This window comes from Rhamphochromis longiceps, linkage group LG22 (genome assembly GCF_057381845.1).
Source record: "Rhamphochromis longiceps isolate RC_006_pf linkage group LG22, R_longiceps_female_GT1.1, whole genome shotgun sequence".
Lineage (NCBI taxonomy): Eukaryota > Metazoa > Chordata > Actinopteri > Cichliformes > Cichlidae > Rhamphochromis > Rhamphochromis longiceps.
In genome coordinates this window covers 33,140,455-33,155,173 of record NC_140577.1, presented here as the reverse complement: position 1 = coordinate 33,155,173, position 14,719 = coordinate 33,140,455, and the positions used below count along the sequence as shown (strand labels likewise).

The window sequence follows — 14,719 nt, the reverse complement described above, 5'->3', positions numbered from 1 at the left end:
AGCGCTTTTACAGGCAGAGGTACAATATAAACATACTGACTGAGAAGTGGCCGGTGTTCCAGCTTAAGTGGTTAGCTTCGTTTATGATTCCACCCTCCGTATTATATGTGTTGCATCCGCAGATTTGCCATTTTCATGGTCGTCTCTGTCTGTGAGGAGTGCGGTCTGACGAGATAAAGACCTCGGCAAAAAGGTCTCTATCTCCAGCTCGTGAAAGTGCAGACATGTGTCAATGTTATGTTCGGACAACAATGAAATTATTTTAATAAAATCAAATCAAAAAGCTTTGTTTTTTTAAACACTCGGTTTCACTGTCATAACTTCACTGCAGCCTGACAGCCCGACAAACGCACAGACCGGTTGTACCACATACTTCATCTTGCGATAGACCGCTATTGGTAGACTGTCGGGCGAATGCTTAGGGACCCCAAAGAGCAATTAACTTTTCAGATATTTTTAATTATTTGTTTTTCTTCTTCTTTTTTGCATGCGTGAATGATGATTTATATATTATCAAAGGTATAAAGGTGTACAGAAACACAGTATTATGTAAACAAAGTACTGTTGTTGTAGTGATTTGTACTATAGGCTCTAAGCTCGTGTCTCCAGCGGTGCAGTCTACAATGTTAAGAAAACCCCTGTCTGAATATCATTTTCATACAACTGGTTTAATGTAGTTTATAATAACAAAGTAGCTAGCTAGTTACTAGATTTTTCTCATTTAACTGGTAGGTCACCTTACAATTCAAGGTCCTTTTTTCTTGTTTGTGTAAAACTGAGCTTTAACTTTGATCCCGGTGGTTCTCACTAGTCTGGGTCACATTTTCAAAAATATGTTTCGGCACTGAAATCAACTTCTGAGAGAAAACGTTTTATACACTCAAAAAAATGAAACGTTGACTTTAATTAAAATTATTTTGTCAACAGGTTCCACGAAATTGAATTATGTTAGTTTAAAGCAAAAATCTTTAGTTCATCTAATTAAAAAAAAACTACTTAAGATTAACAAGACATATTTAAGACTAACTAAATCAAGTTATGTTGTATGAACATAGATGATATATTTTCAGGTTAGATAGTTTAGATTAGTTACTTCAACACATTTCTTATTTGTGGCAGTAAAATGTTAAATTTAAGTTAGATTAATTCAAATATTATATTTTCAGCCACCTTGTGCTTTATTAATTAGTTTTACATAAATCTATTTTGTCAACAGGTTCCACACAAATGAATTAAGTACATCCAACTTATTTTTTAAAATTTATTTTATTGCCAACACATTCAGTGAGCATTTGTGTAAACCCAGTCCAAAATAAAACAACAGCTCATTAGGGTTAGTAATTAACAGTATGTAGACAGATGCAACATCAAGACTTTAAATTAAATGTCTGTATCTACCAGAAATAGAAGAGAAAAAAAACGCATTGAAGATCACATAACACATTGATAAGATGACACTTGAGTTATGCACATGTGATGCTAGTAAGGTCTGTGAGTGTTTTTTTCTTTTAGTGTCTAAAATGGATAGCAAAGTTGCTATTTGCAATGATTGCTTAGGGTCAGTCCAGTAACACAACACCAATGAAGTGCTTTCCTTTAACAATGCAAAGTGAAGTGTCCACCTCAACAGCCACAATTTAAAAAAAAAAAAATGTAACAACAACAACAACAACAACAACAATAATAATAATAATAATAATAAATAGTCCACTGATATTAGCAATCAAAGAAAATTACATCACCATCCCAAATAAAACTTTAACAAAACATGCCAACATTATGGTCTAACAATAAAACAGCTTGTCAGCGTTCAGTTTTTTTGCAACAGCACAGCAGTAACCATTTAACACTCGCCACTGTCAACATTTATTTTACCAGTGTTTGGGCAAAAAACTTCAGATGTAAACATTTTAACATGGAAACAATTGTTCGTCTTTAAAAGTCCACAAAATATACATTCATCCTGCATTCCCAACTTGGATGATCTGATATCCTCGTGTTGGTGTTGTTCCCAGACCATCATGAAAATGTTGTTCCAGGTTCAACATTGCAAGTGACCAATCACATTGTTGTGACGTTATTCTATTCCAAGCCATTCGTGCATTTATGAAATTCCAATGTTGCAAGGACAATATCAATTCTGCTTACTGTTTATTAAAGGGTTACGGTTAGGGTTAGGGTCAGTTGATCGGCGGACAGAGGCGGTTTCACGCAGCTTAAGTACAGTTTTTTGTTTTACGCCGGTTTTTCCCGAAGTCGCAAAAGTATGACGTCACAACATTCTGATTGGTCACTTGCAATGTTGATCCTGGAACAACATTTAGTATGATGATCTGGGAACAACACCAACACGAGGATATCAGATCAACCTCCTAACTTACCCTTATTTTTAGTATGTATTGCAATTACCTTTACAATGCACACAATGTAACACAAACTGAATATGAATATATTTCCACCTCATAACAATATGCCTTGAACGCTAATATACACACCACCCTTCAACATTTCTGGTGCAGTATCATCTCTCAATTAAATCCTTTAAATCTCAATACTTTTGATTGTCTCTTAGCTTTCAGTCTTGAGGTTAACTGAGATTCAGTGCATATATCCCACCCATTAAGAGTGCACATGCAGAGGCCAGGTCTTCCAGGTCATGCAGGACACACTAGATGGTTATACCCACATCGGCTGGAGGAGTGCTGGCATCAGCTCTTTCGATGGTAAAGATAGCAAGGGTAATTTGTTCCAGCTCCCTCTGAACAGCTGTAGCTTAGACACAAAAACATAGAAAAATGGCATCCAGTTTTAAAAAAAGAAAGAAAAAGGGCCAAAGCTACCCTTTAATGACGTAAACACAATATTAGGAACATGCACCCCAGTGCGCCACTATTTTAGACTACAGATTCAACGATAAATATAAATAGTTTGGGTATACAAGAAGATTTCCCAAAACATTTAAACAGGTTCCATGCAAATTACAACAACAACAACATTACAACATGCAACAACATTAGTTATTCAAAATTTGGTTTAATACAGATAAAAAACTAAACTAAAATTACCAACCAATTATTCTTTGAAGAGGATGCTTGGGTCTTCATTCAGGTAAAAAGGTAGTGCCCTGAGGACACACTCCCTCCCCTTTTCAATGGTTTCCTTCTGTAGAGAGTGGCAGAGATACAGGAAGAGAAAACAGATATACTTTAGGATGACAGAAACTCACATTATACGCAAAATGAATGACATATCCACTGCACAGATAGACATGTACACAAGACCAACTAATCATCACATGGACATGAATAGTTAACCTGTTGGGCAGGGTTTCCACCACATTATATATGTCCATAATGGAGGTAAAGACAAACTAATACATCATCTTTTTTGCATTCAAAACATAACATAAAAACATTCACTTCTGGTTTAACCTAAATCAAGGGATCAGATTTTACATATGTTTAGGTAATTTAAATTTTCCAACGTTTTGAGTACCAAACTTTGTCTTGCTTAATATAAATGTAAGTGCACTGTGCAGCTACCATACACTAGCTGTTTAAATTTGAAAATGATCTTATTAGCCATAATATTTTGCTACCAACAGAATAACGCACCTGTGTGGCTGGGGCCAAAGTTTGTCTAATTTTCTTCCCTGCAACGCCTCCTTTTTTCTTGAAGACTTTTATGAGCTGGTCAGTGTATTGGTCAAGTTGTGTAAAAAGCCTTGGAACATGTGCAGCAGTAGTAATCCTCACATATTCTGCTTCCACCTGAAAATATGTCAACAAACACAACATACTGTACTGTAAATATACATACTATATGTACACATATACAAACTAAAACTAATGTAGTAAGACCTCATTAAAGCTATAATTTTAACACAAACATTTACACAAAATGCTAATGGAGCCATTACAGCTTTTATTGTTATTTATCAAGTTCCAAAAAATATTGATCACAGCTGATCTGAAAAGAATTTCATGCCTCAGGCCCTTGAACTGCAACCTTTACCATGGTTCAGATGTGGAGAAGAAATAACAGGGGCATGGGATGGGTCACAAAAGAAAACTTAACTTATAAAACAGTTTTGTTTTTAAAAGTATAACAGTTCACATACCACATACAAGCTCAGCAATACCACATACACCACATCAGTATAGGAGGGAGCAGGTAAAGGCAGGATCTGAGATTTATAAAGAAAAAAAATAATTAATTCCTTAATTTCAAGAAGCAAATTATTGTTTGAATTACAACTAAATAAAATACTACTCAGAAGAAAAGCAAGAGATTGACACTGCCATGTGCTAACTTTCTATAGAAGCAATTATCACCAGGTCTGTCGACCTCCATTGTCTGTCCACTCATATGTCTTGAATAATTTTATTTAAAAAATTAAGTGTGTACTTTCACAAACTGTAATTTATAACTACATTGATATGTATAACTCCGCTAGGAAACATGCTGTATTTACAGACCATTTTTACATAATACAGATTACTGATAGAGCAGAACAATGGTGTCACAGTGGCTTTCGCCCTTGACTTTTTGGATTTTAAATGTCACTTTATGCTATCCTTGCTATCCTATTCGATATTTCCGACTCTCGGATTACAGAAAAGGAATCCCAAGAAAGCAAATGGAAAAATAACCCCTTGAAAGAATAACCCCATGAACCCCTGTAGCTAATCCCTTAATAAAACAAAAAACAATAAAAATGTTTCTTACACAGTCCACAAAATAAGCATGTCCAGGACCCAGTAAAACTAATGTAAAACAAGCACACGCAAACGATATAACATGTCTTGTAAGACAAACGCAAAATATAACCATGCTGGACATATAGATACTACACAACATAGTCAAAGAAAAAAGTGGTCTTACCTCTCAAAGAAACAGTAGCTTGGCGCCAAAACAGCCTTTTTCAGTTAAATTTGAAGTCTTGCGCATGAGCAGGCACAAGCCGTGAAACCTTCTTGTTCTGCGCGGTTTCATTACAACTGTTTTTGCATTACTGCCACCTTGTGGATATACAAGGTATATCGATCCTAATTGACTTAACTTAAATGTTATGCGATCAAGTAACACATTAGTATTATGTACGTTGAATAATAGACACAATTACGTAGACTTGATTAGAAAAACATATGTTAACTTAACAAAAACATATATTTTAAGTAAAATGAAAATAAATAATTAATATACACTGAACAATCCACCTCATTCATTTTTTTGAGTGTACCTGAATTCAAAGGTCATGGCGTTTGATAGAAAATGTGTATGGTTAATATTTATTTGCATGAATTAATTAGTTATACACTTTTCGGTGTTGTATTTGATTCTAAACTATGTTGTTGGGGGAGGGGGTGGGTGGGGTTTGTTTTTACTTGTTTCAAGTATTTTTTTTTTATTTTTCTTTGTTGATTTTTAAAAAAAATACTGTCTGTCTTTGATGAGTTTTGTTTATTTTCCATATGGAGAACATATTAATTCGGCGCTGTTTATTTAAGTTAAATAATTTTAATTGTAGTTACAGTTTTTGCATTACTTTGTTGTTACACTTCAAAAAGTTTATTTAAAACCAAAAATAATGAAGCAGTTGATGTGTTTACAGTAAAATCATTTTTATCTTGCTTTATTTCATTACTTTTAGTGGGCCTATAACGTTCAGTATCCCATACTGTATCCCATCTACAGTTAGTACTATAACACTTGAATAAAACATTTAAATCAACCCCGGCCACACTTGTAGCGGAATTTACTACCATTTCAGATTACATATCATAACAACAAAAAACAAGCCAGGCTGTCTGTTGAGGAGTACTTGGTGAGGGCTAGTTCTTTTAGGTTCAGCAGCTAACAAGATGGTGTATCGGTCAGGATACAGGAAGGAGGACAACAGGCTTCCACTTTGCTGGATTGTCACCGCCAGCTGTTTTATTGCCACCTAGATGCTCAGTGTTGCCAGCAGTCTGTAGTAACAAACAAGTTGCCATGAGTATATAAATATATACAGCAACAGCTTCACTAAGATAAATATAAAGGATTACATGAAATAAACCAACACATCCATCTGAATATACACATAACAGGACATATATAATTTGAACTATGCCAATCTTACATCTCTTGCTCCAAACACAGAAAGGACACAATTAAACACAGTGAGAATGTCATACATAGCCGAAACATCCACTCTAACTGTAAACAAAGGACTTTGGCGCCATCGTGTGGCCGAATAAAATTACTACATAATGGCGGCGGCCGGCGGCACATGCTTCGAGTCACGAGATGAAAAAATGCGGTGCTACAATGCGGTAGAATGTAACTAAAGCCGCGGCCAACATCAGAATTGGAAAATAAACATATTTAAGGAAACTTACTTCCAGTCATGAACTTAACACTCGGAGCATCACGTGAAGGATGGCAACCAGGAACACAGCTTACGAGGTAACAGAACTAACACAGAAAAATCTCCTCTTCTCGAGTAGCATCGCGATACCCCCAACTTCTGCCTACGTCATTTCCTACGACTCCACCCCACACAATATTGCAGAACATAGACATAAAATCCCAGAGCCTTTTATACAGCCGCCCCCAAATGTGGTTACACATTTGCTCCCCGAAAAAAGGCTCCCTAATCAGTTGAGGGAGGCGACTTGCTATTCTGCTTAGTATCGCTGTCTTCCGATGGCACGGCAGGTAAAACTACCAACCGAGCAACTGGTCTGGTGTAAACACGTCCATTAACGTTCACATCAGCAGATCGGACAAGTCCATCATCACTACGATGAACCTTAATCACATGGCCTATTGGCCACAAGGCTCGAGGCAGCTGTGGATCTGCAACCATAATAACTGCCTTTTCCAGAAGTTCAGGAGGAGTTGACTGCCACTTCTGCCTTGCCTGTAAGCCAGGCAAGTATTCCCTGATGAATCTTGCCCAGAACTGATCAGCAAGAATCTGTGAGTGCCTCCAACGTCGCCGACTGAGGTTCTCTGTCTCAGAGTAGACCACCTGGGGTAGTGATCCATCAGGCCGCCCCATGAGGAGACTATTGGGTGTCACAAGGTCCACATCGGCTACGTCGGTGGAAACGTAGCCTAAGGGCTTTGCGTTAAGGATCAATTCAACCTCCAGCAGAACTGTACGGAGTACCTCCTCGTGAAGAGGTTGGGAACCCATACAGGTGCGCAGAGCTGTCTTCACTGAACGGATTTCCCTCTCCCATACACCTCCGAAATGTGGGGCTGCCGGGGGGTTGAACTGGAATCTGATCTTCTGACGGGCGAGCCTCCCTTGCAATGTCTCTGACATGTTGGCAAAGGCTTCTCTGAGTTCTCGTTCTCCCCCTTTGAAATTGGTCCCACAGTCAGACCATAACTCTGCTGGTGTCCCTCTTCTGGCTATGAATCGCCTCAGGGCCATGAGGAACGCATCCGCGTCTAAGCTACTTAGGAGATCAAGATGTACCGCCCTCGTCGTCATACACTTGAAAATGATTCCCCAGCGTTTCTCATGACGTCTTCCTACCTTCACAAACATAGGCCCGAAACAGTCAACACCGGTTGAGTAAAAGGCTGGTTTGTACAGTCTAAGCCGAGCAGCTGGAAGGTCAGCCATCTTGGGAACAGAGGGTTGTGCCCTCCAACGCTGACACTCAGGACAGGTTCGCTGGTGCTTGCGAATTGCCTCTCTTCCAGTAAGACCTCCGCAGCTCCGCGAAGACCCGTTTGGGGCCTGGATGATGCAGATCAACATCATATTTCTGGATGAGCAGGCGTGTGAAAGGGTGTGAAGGATCCAAGACAATCGGATGCAATATAGGTCCGTCAAGACCTTCTAGGCGTCGCAACCGACCCCCTACTCTGATGAGGCCCACTGAGGTATCCAGTTCAGGTGCCAGGGTAAGCAAGCGGCTTCTGGATGAGACAGGTTTCCTTTCTGAAAGCAATCTGCACTCCTCAGGAAATGACTCCTGTTGAGCCTGCCGGAGGATGGCCTGTTCAGCATTCTGATAGTCCTCGGCCCTAGATGGCGCAGTCGAGAGTCCCTGACCACAAAGCTCTTTAACAGTAACATCCAAGAGCTCCTGCCAAGTCTTGCACGCCATTCCATCCTGACAGGTAGGTGTGGAGGTGATAGAGGTTCCACAGAAGACTGTTTTCCGGAGCTCAAGTTCGTCATTACTGGGCTCGGAGCTCGGGTTCTCTGGCCATGTGTCAGGACTGTTGAGCAGAAAGGGGGGTCCATTCGACCACCGATTAGGCACTTTGAGCTCGGCCAGGGCCTTCCCTCTCGTCAAGTCATCCGCTGGATTACTCTCTGAGTCTATGTAGCGCCAGGTACAGTGTTCCGTCAACTCCTGTATCTCAGCTACCCTGGCTCCTACAAAAACCTTGTAGCGGCAGGACTGTGAGCTCAACCAGGTAAGAACAGTGGTCGAATCAGACCACAGGACTGTTCTTTCAATCGCTGAGGTGAGTTCCTTATTCAGGGTACTGGCCAGCTGCGCTGCCAGCAAAGCTCCGCAGAGCTCGAGGCGGGGAATAGAGAGAGCTCGTTTGGGGGCTACCCGGGAGCGAGCTAGGATGAAGGTGAGGTGAACTTGCCCATCCTGTTCTACAGTCCTCATATAAGACACCGCTCCATAAGCTTTCTCAGAAGCATCCCCAAAAATGTGCACCTCACGAATGGCCCCCTTTAAGTTAGCACTGGCAGGAACATAGGCACGTGGGAAGGTAAGGTGAGGTAAAAAGCTCCACCTCCCAGTCAGACCAAGCTTGCAGGAGGGTGGAGGGAAGATTCGAGTCGTCCCAACCATGCTTCTTATCCCATAACTGCCTGAGGAGGAGCTTGGCCCGAGTGGTGAAGGGTAACAGATAGCCCAAAGGGTCGTACTGTGAGGCTAGGACTCTATAGATGTTTCTGAGGGTTGGCACCTCATAGGACACGGGCCTGTGCTTATAACCCAAGGAGTCGGAATTCCAGTCCCAGCTGAGCCCGAGCGTGGTCTCTAGCGGGTTGGATTTGTCCTCGGCTAGCCACAGATCCAGACTCTGTGATCTAGCTTCTGGAGGCAAATGGCTCAGGACACTTGGATCATTACAAGCCCACTGACGTAGCTCGAAGCCAGCTGATTTCAGCAACTCTCTTAGCCGATCCACCAGATCTCTCGCTTCTTCCAGTGAGCCAACACTCTGTAGGCAGTTGTCTACGTAGAAACACCTCTCGATGGAGAATCTCAGGCTGTCGTCAGGCTGTGTGTGCTCCATCACGTGATGTTGCAGGGCGAAGGTGGCGCAGCAGGGGCTTGAAGTTGTCCCAAATGGCAGGATCTGCCACTCGAAGATTTTAGGGGGTTCATTCACCTTTAAGTCCCGCCAAAGGAACTTCAACAGGGGCCAGTCTTCAGGGAGGAGCAGTACCTGATGGAACATCCCCTTGATGTCTCCACTCACAGCTATCGGGTGTTCACGAAACCTGACCAGCACCCCCAGCAGGGAAGCTCCAAGAGTAGGGCCAGGCAACAAGAACTGGTTCAGGGACTGTCCAAGGTATTTATGGGAACAGTTAAACACCAGGCGATTCTTCCCGTTATGACTGACAAGATGATGCGGTATGTACCAGTTCTCCTTGGGCGAAGTCTCATGCGTAACTTCCTTCACGGCTCCTGATTGGATCAGCTTCTGCATTTCTGCCCTGTAGGCATCAGCCTGACTGGGATCCTTTAACAGGCGCCTTTCTGTGCTTCGAAGCATGGGCATGACTGATTCCTTTGGTGCATTCAGTGGCGGCATCTGTGGGTGACGGAGTAGAGGTGTAGCATACCTGAAGACTCCATCGACCATCCTGCGAGTTGTTCTTGCCTCGAGCAGGGCCACAGCCTGCTGATCCTGTTTCGACCGAGTGACCTCTTTCTTGGATTGGTAAGGCACCACGTCCACCTGCCAGAGCCGCTCCACATGTTTGAGCAACTCGTCTGATTGGGCGGATGTATACAGGGATAGGACAGGCTGGGTCTGCCGCCCCATGAAAAGACTTGGCCCTTGAAGGGTCCAGCCAAGCCGGGTGTGGACTGCTGCTGGGCCTCCAGGTGGGCCGAGGCGGACTGATTCTATGGGGGTGATCAGGTGTGGCTGGTCTGAACCAATGAGAAGCAGAGGCTTGGCTTCCTTCAGGGCAGGGACCGGGATCCCATGCAGGTATTTGTACTTCCTTCTCAGCTGGTCGATAGGATAGGTATGGTGAGCTAAGTTGAGACGATCAGCTGTAAACGCTCCATCAATCTTGTAGTAGGATCCAGGGTTGGTAGCAGCAGAGACACTGAAGGATACGGTATGTCCATGAAGCATCTGAATATCTTGGTGGACGGTTCGTAATGGCAGGTCCTCCGGGATGCCTGCCAGACCAAGAGTCTTTGCAGCAGCAGGGAGCAGCATGGTCCTCTCTGAACCGTCATCAAGTATAGCATAGGTGTCTAGAGTCCGCTCTCCATGGCTCAAAAGCACAGGTACAATCTTCAGCATGACACGATTGCCGGCCCCATGGCGATCAAGGTAGAGTGAGCCCGAAGCCGAACTGGTTAGGCAGCTTTCCTCCTTTGCAGCCATGCCAGCGTTGTTTCCTTCTGTCCTGGCATTTACCTCGTGAAGAGCCAGCAGATGTTTACCCTGGCAGCGGCTGCAGGGTTTCTTTAGTGTGCACTGAGCAGCTAAATGAGTTCGGGCACAGCGCCAGCATCGTTTGTTGACCTGTATCCAGTCCTTTATTTCCTCTTTGGAGAGCTTGGCTACATCATCACATTGGCTGAAATAGTGTTCTGTGCTCTCACAGTAGGCACAGTAGGCTTTGTTCTTAACCTTCTGTCGCGGCTGCCGAGGCGAGCCGTGTGGAGTTAGAAGAAGGACCCAAGATGCAGGCAGTGGATGAGATGCCGGTGAGTTTATTTACACAGTGGTGAGAAGGCAAAACAGGCAAGAGGGAAGACAAAACTAAAGACCTGAACTGGGAAAGCTAAATGACAAACCTGAGATGAAACAAAAAGGGAAGAGAGGCAGAGAGCCGAGCAGGACACCGAGGAACACAGACTGACGCGGAGTTACACAGACGAACCGGCAACAGGCAGGAGAACACACAGGGCTTAAATACACACACCAGTAATCAGGGGATGAGAGACAGGAGGGCAACACAGCTGGGAGGAATCTGGGCTGACGGGACAGGGGAAACGTAAACTGATCACACTCACATACGACACGGACCTTCACCTATAAAACAGGAAACTCAGACACATGGAACCAGACAAGACATTGAACTAAACAGACAGATTCACAAACAGATGGGGAGACACCATAGACAGAGAGATACAGACGCAGACTCAGAGGCAGATCGAAAATAACACAGAACTTAAACAATCATCATCTAGAAAATGATAACAAACTAAAAGCGCTGGGTCACCGACCCAGGACCATGACACCTTCCCTCTAGCTCGACTCTCCTTCACTGGTGGAAAAGTGTGTTCTGATGGCCCCTTTAGGTTATGTCACGGTTTGTCGGCCTGGACGGGCCTCAGCCTTTACACTTGTCCTTTCTCTACTGCTTCTTACACCTGCTTGGCCGTCAAATCCTTGACACCAGGACTCCTGACGAAGCCATGCAGATAGGTCGTACAGAGTGTAGGTGCTCCCGGGCTGTTTAAACTGGTGTCGACGAAAATCAGCTCTCTGTTCGGCAGGAAGCTTACTTATTAGTCGGGCAACGTGGGACCCACAGTTCAACTCCGCTTCTCCTTCCAGTCCTAATGTTTGTAACAGCCCAACTAGTGACTGCACCTGAAGGGAGAACCTTTGGAAGGCTACTGTGTCACCTCGCCTTATTTCAGGACCATCCAGGACACTTGCTATCTTTCTCAAGGCGAGCTGATGAGGTTGTCCAAATTTGTCGTGGAGGGCTGCCATGGTGTCAGTATAAGGCTTGGGTGAGTTCAGGTAAGCATCGGCAATAAGTCGAGCTTCATCTAGTTTGAGGTGGTCCACAAGTATCTGATACTTGAAGAGCTCAGTAGCATTAGGAGGGAGTAGGTTCTCTAAAGCCATGCGGAGCCTAGCAAACTCAGAGGGATCAGAATGAATGAACCTTGGAATGGTTGGTTTGGGCCCCCTGTACACTAGCTCAGCCGAAAGAGGAGCAGATGGGTTGCTGCCGTGCCCACTGGTTACTCCAGTGACAAGAGAGGGGGAACTGGCTGGAACAGGCTTGGTTGGGAGCAAACCTGTCTTACTTGGTGCCCAGCAGGGGGGTGGCACAGAGTGTTGTGGAGGGGCATGAAACGTGTTTCCATCCTTAACCACAGGGTCCTGATATAGGGTGCAGCGATGACTAGGCAGCGAAGGCTCACCAGCGAAATATGGTGTGCGGGGTAGAGGGTGGTACTGTACACCATCATCGGAGTATTGTTCGTCAACCTTCATTTGGGAGAATCCCGTGTGCAACTCTTCCATCGGTTCAGGCCATGGCGGTGGGTCGGGCCACACCTCCTCATCCTCCTCCTGTGGCATTGTCTCAGGGGTGGTGTATACCTCTCCTGAACCGCGCTTGGGGGGATGATTGGTGCTAGGCTGTGAGGCAGTCAGGTGAGCCATATCCTTCCTCAGCAGGTGAGCCACTTCAATCAGCTCTCTGAGGTCACTCTTTGCTTCCTTCAGTTCTTTGAGGCCCTCCTGTAAAACTTGCTGTGATTGGAGTAGCTGCTCTCTTTTGGCCTGCAAGGCTCTGAATTCTGTATGAAATGTGTGTATTGAAGACCCTAGCAAATTAGAAGGTGCAAATTCAGGTGAGAGGCTCCTATTAAGGTCCACATCTTGTTCACTTCTTCCCAGTGGAGGGGGTGTATTGTAATAGGCCCCATCCCTGTCGCTGTAGAGGGGTGGCGTATGACTATACTGAGGCTGAACTCTGTCGCTTCTTGTGTGAGGGTGTGGGGTATCCCACTGCAGCATTTCCCTAAAGAGGTGGCCTGTATAGTTAACATCAAAGTCCTCAAACCGGCTTGGTCGACGTGTATGGCGTTTAGGCCTTGCATCAGGACATGTCGCTCCATCTGGCTCCATCTTGATAACTCATCCGGCTCGAAGGACCAATGTTGAGGAGTACTTGGTGAGGGCTAGTTCTTTTAGGTTCAGCAGCTAACAAGATGGTGTATCGGTCAGGATACAGGAAGGAGGACAACAGGCTTCCACTTTGCTGGATTGTCACCGCCAGCTGTTTTATTGCCACCTAGATGCTCAGTGTTGCCAGCAGTCTGTAGTAACAAACAAGTTGCCATGAGTATATAAATATATACAGCAACAGCTTCACTAAGATAAATATAAAGGATTACATGAAATAAACCAACACATCCATCTGAATATACACATAACAGGACATATATAATTTGAACTATGCCAATCTTACATCTCTTGCTCCAAACACAGAAAGGACACAATTAAACACAGTGAGAATGTCATACATAGCCGAAACATCCACTCTAACTGTAAACAAAGGACTTTGGCGCCATCGTGTGGCCGAATAAAATTACTACATAATGGCGGCGGCCGGCGGCACATGCTTCGAGTCACGAGATGAAAAAATGCGGTGCTACAATGCGGTAGAATGTAACTAAAGCTGCGGCCAACATCAGAATTGGAAAATAAACATATTTAAGGAAACTTACTTCCAGTCATGAACTTAACACTCGGAGCATCACGTGAAGGATGGCAACCAGGAACACAGCTTACGAGGTAACAGAACTAACACAGAAAAATCTCCTCTTCTCGAGTAGCATCGCGATACCCCCAACTTCTGCCTACGTCATTTCCTACGACTCCACCCCACACAATATTGCAGAACATAGATATAAAATCCCAGAGCCTTTTATACACTGTCAATTAAATTCTGTAAACAACACTGCTTCAGCTGTGCAGCTCTCTGAGGTTTGATGTATTTTACGCTTCTCTGTGTGGCCAGTAGGGGGACTTTGAAAGATTAATCTCCCAATTTGAAAAACTGTTGTCTGTTGCTAAGACCTTTATCACTGTGCATTACAGCCTGACAACTACAAAAAGTCCTCACATCTAGTTTTATAATTGTGATCATAATTATAGGATAGAAAAACAGGTTTATAGTATGTGTATGAATGATTACTAATCAGTAATTATCAACAGCAATAGTGAGCTCAAAAAATCAAAATTTGCTCTTCTGGATCATGCATCTGCTTTACTGGTGTTCTATTAAAGTTTAATTTTTGGTCTCGCAAATTGATTTGTCTGTGTACACATTTCCATTTGGACACCGAATAGAGGGAGGTTTCACCGATCACAGAATCCAAAGAATCTCAACTGTGTGTTACTGGAAGCAGATGGTGTATGCCACAACCAAATGCTGTATGGTTGAACTTTATGGTTCAGTAGAGGTTCAGTAGAAACAAAACAAAGAAACCGAAGCACTCAGTCCAAACACAAGGGCTTAAGAGTCCGAGACCCTGTTTCAGGAGGGCGACCATGATCTCAGCAGAAAAGGAGTTCATGGCGGAGTAGTTCAGGTGGCCGACCTGGAGGCCAATGGCACAGTAGTCCATAGTTCAAGGGTTCAGGGGGCCGGCCATGTGGAAGGTGGCAGTGGCGAAGCAAGCATGGCTGGCCACACTCGGGTGGCTTGGCTCGTGGCCGGCGGCAACATGGA

General features: G+C 43.8%; 1 long non-coding RNA gene across 2 annotated transcripts; it reads right to left on the bottom strand.

Annotated features, from left to right (window-relative positions):
• Positions 1-1,854: 1,854 nt before the first annotated feature.
• Positions 1,855-5,207, bottom strand: LOC146644357 (uncharacterized). 2 transcript variants are annotated; one of them, XR_014909354.1, is made up of 5 exons: positions 4,885-5,207; positions 4,121-4,186; positions 3,615-3,770; positions 3,070-3,162; positions 1,855-2,772 (listed from the first exon to the last, which is right to left on the bottom strand). It is a non-coding gene; the product is annotated as an uncharacterized LOC146644357 (long non-coding RNA). The 2 variants fall into 2 exon arrangements; XR_014909355.1 differs by lacking the exon at positions 4,885-5,207 and adding an exon at positions 4,729-4,871.
• Between the last annotated feature and the right edge of the window lie 9,512 nt (positions 5,208-14,719).